Raw genomic sequence first — 6,000 nt, forward strand, 5'->3', positions numbered from 1 at the left:
GCAGGCTTTGAAACAGAAGCTTAAATAACTCATTTTTGGCAAACTTAAATGTAGGGCATAAGAATGTGAAAAAGGTAACCAAAATAATAGGCACCTAACCAAAATGTTATTACTAAACGTTTGAGCATTTGGTTTGTAGAGCCTTCACCTATTCTCGTTGATTTCTTGTCAATAAGATTGACTGCTAAAATATTGACGCATTAGTGACCGGACAAATTTTGTTCACAGAACCCTTGTGTATTTGAATTGTGTACGTTTCTGTGTCACATCTAGTCAAACGAACATATGAAGACAACAGTAAATGATTTAAACAGAAACACAGGTGGGATCAAATCACATACATTTGAAACATATTTTTTCACCAAAAATAAACAATAGAGAAGAGACTGGGCTTGCGTTGTAATAACATACCTTTTGAGTTGCTGACTGATATGGGACAGAATATTTAGGGTCTAAAAAAAGGCAGAAAAATTGTGTTAGTAGTTTTCACGTATATGATCAAACATGTTGGACGTGTATAATGTAAATACCATACATTTGAGATATATCAATGTAGCATTTGGGAAAATAAGAATTACAATGAAAAGAATTCAAACAGAATAGTGTAATGTGTTTTGTAAGAAGCAATTGGAAGGAAAAAAGCAAATTATTTCAACATAAGAATCTAATTATCTTTAAATTGAAGGACATACAGACATATATATATATATGGAAAGAAGAATGAGAGTAGCCACCATCATAGGCCCTTTGTCAACAGCTGGACAGATTAGGAATATAACATGTCTATGACATCGAGCTTCTATCACATTCATCCTATATAAGCCTAATTAAATTACTTTTCTCTCTTCGCAATGATTCTTTAGCATAAAGAATATTTGGACTGTAATTATTCTTTTCAAACTAATAAAATAACTTATCACGGTTTTCACATATGAACGTTTTACATATGACACAGACAAATTCTGTAAGAAGTATGATCAAAGTCAGTAAAACACTTTAGTTAACATACATAATGGATGTTTAAGCTTTTCATGAAATCTAGGACAAACGATCATGTAGATTAATAAAATTTGATCCAAGGACTCAAAATTTAAAGTAATTGTGCAGATTTCCCTCACTTCTTTGACATGTTATTGTCTTGGATACTAATGTGATATCATAAGTTCAACATATCATATTATTCTTAATTTTGAAATGATGATATGCCTTTTTTCAGCATTCATGCCATAACCATTTTACACCTAAGGTAGAGCTTAAGTTCAGGTTTGAATTAGTCATGTTATAAAATGAAGTCCACATCTGTATTCAGTTGTGTTTTAGTTGAACCTGCGCTGATAACTTTTCACACTTCAGTAATATTCTCTGTGTAGATAGTAATGTTTGTAGGTTTATTTTAAGTTCTTTCTTAAGAGGAATCAGAAGAGACCAAAAGAAGAAATCTAGTGAATTTAGATACTGCAACGTTCTATCCATACCGAACAGAAATACATATATGGGAATAACCAAACTTTAAAATGAGTTGATGCACATTTTATTATTCCATATTATTCTAAGTAAAATACATAACTATTGTCTGTCTACATGAAGAGCACAATTTGGATTCTGAACTTGTTGCGAAGCACCTTTATTTGATATTAGACTATTGATATAGGTAAAAAGAATTGAAAGTTTAGGGCTAGGGAAACCTATACTGTTGTGGTTGGTGTGGGTGGTTCAAATGTCTTTTACTTTTAGGGAAATGCATTATGAAGAGTTGAAATAATATTGTAAGAAACTGTATAACGAACTTACAGCCTGGATGAAAAATGAATGTATCTGTAGAGAATATTGGCACTATGCTATTTATCGTGTATGTACTCATAATCTTCTAATGTAGTTAATGTAACTCAGCTACAGTTAAGTTGAAATAATATTGTAAGAAAGTGTATAATGAACTTTGCAGTTTCACTATTCATAATAACTAACGTCTACCTTCAACTATTTATAAGAGTTGTGTAGCGACATCAATGGATTTCAGGCATATGATAGTGAAAACGTTTTGCTGAGGCAATTCACCCAACTCATTAATGCAACAAACTGATATTGACACTAAGCTAAACATAAAGATGAAGATCGTGGCAGCATAGGCAAATGTTACTTTTATGGTAGGTGTAAATCATGAATAAGGTTATACTAATAGCTATAAAGAATTCCTACGTTGATTGATAAAATTAGTTGTTCAAATGTAAGTTCAAAAACATTGTTACCTGAACTGCATTTGATTTTTCTGTGTTTTTGGGAAATTTTAACAATAAAAAACAACAGATTTATTAATTTCCTGTAAACAAACAAAACAACCAATAAATTAAGAACTTTCATAGTAGTTTCTGAACAATTTGAAGAGTTGTATTAGATAAGATCATAAAGAATTGTGTCGAATGAAACGGAGAAGGTGGGAATCAGTTAAATATTGGAAAGAAAGCTGACAGCACGTAGAGCTGGGACAAACAGAGCTCCAAAACTTGCTGTATTCATTTGCAGAGGAAGGCACAAAAAGTGGGCACTGAACTTACGACAAATTCTAAAAGTAAACTGTGTGTTCCTTTTAAGTCTGTGTTTTGATTTGCACATGTATATATATATACATGAGTATTTGACTACTATAAGTGTTTAATGTACAAATTTATTTGGCAAAGCTCTCAAAATGAAGCTACATCAGTAGAGTTGAAGTGATTCAGCTTTTAGTGGAAACATTTGGTGTCATACTACTAAATGTGCGACTCTGTTGTATAGTAATTTTATCATTTTAAGGCTCCATTTTCTATTGATGTTACAATTAGTTTTTCCGGTTTTTTAACTATCTTCCATTATCGTCTAATGTTAGAGTAAGATTATCGTAGCTTGTTTAAGCCTACATCTTACAATGCAGTCAACATCCACATTTGTGCGATGTTCTCTGTAATGATTCCATTCCCAAATGGAACCAAACAAAGAGGCATGAATATAAAGCATTATATTTTGGGTCATACATGGAAGAATCAACAGAATCCATAAAACCTAAAATTTAAGAGATTGTTGCAAATATTTGGCTGTAACCTGTTCCTCTGTCCACAACTTATATAGAAGTGATACCGAAGATCAAGACTTTGACCAAACACTTTATTTACATGTTGAATTCTTTCCTCTACTTCATTGTTAACCCCGAAACAGGTCAAAGTAGCGGAACTAAAACTATTGGAAAAATGAAAGTAAGCGAAACTATTACCAGAGAAATCTCCCTAGCTGCACTATGTGCATAAAGAATCCAAAGTGATGTATGTATTTAGTTTTATTCTGAAACATGCAAGAGCAAATTAGATAAAATTGTTCATATGCACACGTAATAATTTTTTGTAAGAAAGGATGAAAATAGCATTCCAGATTAAATTTTTTATAAGATTCATGTTCTTAAGAAAACAGTGTAATAGAGAAATGAGGTAGGGAAGTATTTCATTACCTCGTTTTGCAGTAATGCAAAGAAATAATGCTTGAAAAGTGAAAGCTCTGGGGTATATCTTTTCTGTAACTGAAACGAACATACATTAACCATAAACAATCAGTAGAATATGAGAAAACAAAAGTTTAGCAAGTAACATTTAATATTTTAAAGTAATAGTTGCTTTGCAGTAATTTGATGCGAAAAATGGGGAAGTTGTCGAGAAGAAAACAGAAAGGCAGGACGTAAATGTAAACGTAGGTCACATAAGTACCTAATTACATTGGAGAATGCCTTCCCAAGTAATATAGGCATTGCACATATCCAAAACAAAACTACAGCAATAATGACTTATAAAACTGAGCTTAGACAATGAAGTTGCACAAAAACAGTAGATTGTTTCACCTCTTTACAGAAAAGAGGAAAAAGCATCAAATGAAAGCAGCACCACAGAGTAAAATTGACCTTGTACCTGCATAAATGAGCTTTTGATGTAGTAACAAAGCATTAAGAAACTGTTGCAAAAGGAAGTTAGGACAAACAATCAACATAAATTACAAAAGCATAAAAGAGTACATAGCATGTATCATATTATTAACTTTTGCTTCCATCTTCATCTCGTAACCATTTATGTGCAATTAGTTATTTCTCAATCATGACATACAAGTGTACAATTTGAACTATTATTTTTTCTCGAGATTCATACGTGAACATTCAGTTGTTCTTCTTTTCTTTGCCTATTTGAATTATGACTATGTACATATCATTCATCAAAGGTTTTTTGCGATTTTCACCCATGAACAATTTGTTCTCCCTCTATCCTCCTCCCTAAACTATCAGTATCTACATATTTTAAGGGGAAAACAAATGAGTTTTTATGTTTTTGTTGGATGACAGTGGACAGGAATTAATGCCTCAGATGAGAATGAAAATGATGGCACTACAGGTACTTTGTAGCCAAAATTAGACCTCTATTGCTGTTGTTCGCCTTTCCTATGTTACTCTTTACGCTGTTGGCCCTTTAGGTATCAGGTCATTTATTTTTCTGTAATTTTTGTTGAGCTTTTTGCACTATATCCAAGTAACAATCAAGAGTTGATATTTTCCTTCTTTATGTTGTTACTAATCCATCCTATAAGTGTTAACTGTTCGTTCTTTGTAATAATTCCTTGGTAAAATTTGACAGACATCTAGATCCTAACAGACTACTAAGAGTGACATCAATGTAGAAAATAGAGAAAACCGAAAGGTAGCCTATTGATCTAACTACTGGCATGTAACACAGTTTGCAACATGGAACTATTTACATTGTCGAAATGTTGAAAATGATGCAGTCGTCGTACAAAGTTATGGTGTTTTTACTCCGAAGTTAATTGAAGAGATAATGGAATTTCACATGTGACCAACTGGTTATTTGCAGTTGTCCTACAAAGTTTTGGTGTTTTGAGATGATGGGATTTTACACGTGAGCAATTGGATGTTCTCTTTTCCTTTTCCTAATTGAACTATCACCAAGACATCAACATTTGGTTGTTCTTTTTTTCTTTTGCCAGCTCAACTATCACCATATGTGTAGAATAAAAGTAAATTGAAATCTGAAGCAGAACCACAAGAAATAAAAGAGGAAACACTGAATCTGAAGTATACATGTTTTTTTGTTAAAGAAAACCAATGTTAGGCTTCAGCTAATAAGATTAAAGTTGCCCAACGAAACATGGGCAGTGCATTTGCTAGCTAAATGTAGTGGTATATTAGCTTTTATGTCATACTTTTATCCAATCCCAAAACAACTTGTCATACAAATACAACACCAAAATCAGTGACTGTCCATTATCAATAGAGAAAGTGAAGAACTGAAAATTGTTTGAACCTTAATTTGAAGGTTCTGAAAGAATGTGGAACAACTATACTACATCAGAGTTGTAGCTATTACTATTCGGTCCTATGACATATAAACTGCAGAAGCATAATAAACTTTGTATGTTGTATAAAAAAACAAAATAAGCAAGAAATAAAAACAGAAACAACAGTGTTGTCATAGTAGAAGTACAGTCATGTCTAAATATGTTAGGGCGCTTTAGCGGAGGTCAATTAAGACATAAAATGAGTTAGGAACAGAAAGTCAAACTAATAGCAACAAGTTACAATTGAAATAGACGCAAATAAATGATAGACCTTTCAAATGTATTTGTTGGGGAAAAATATTTAAACAACAGACATGTAGCAGAAACAAATCATGTACCTTTTGTATCATTCACGCACAAAGGAATACGTTGTAGAAAATCTGTGGAAAAAACCAATAAATTTGTTTAGTTTGCATTTGAAGATAGTACAAAACTTCCCAACTTTGTAGAAGCTTTCTGTCCTTATTCAGGAATACAGGACCTACAAAGTCAATAAAAAAGGAACAACTAAAGAATGCTTCCTCCTTTGAATTCACATTCCTAAACAAAAGTAAACTAAAGGACGAACCATTAATTTGGAATGTGCTTAAAGGGCTTAGAAATAGAAGTGACATTTATTCTTGAATAATAATTGTCTCTTCT

The sequence above is a fragment of the Solanum stenotomum genome, chromosome 4 (assembly GCF_019186545.1).
Source record: "Solanum stenotomum isolate F172 chromosome 4, ASM1918654v1, whole genome shotgun sequence".
In the NCBI taxonomy this organism is placed as follows: Eukaryota; Viridiplantae; Streptophyta; class Magnoliopsida; order Solanales; family Solanaceae; genus Solanum; species Solanum stenotomum.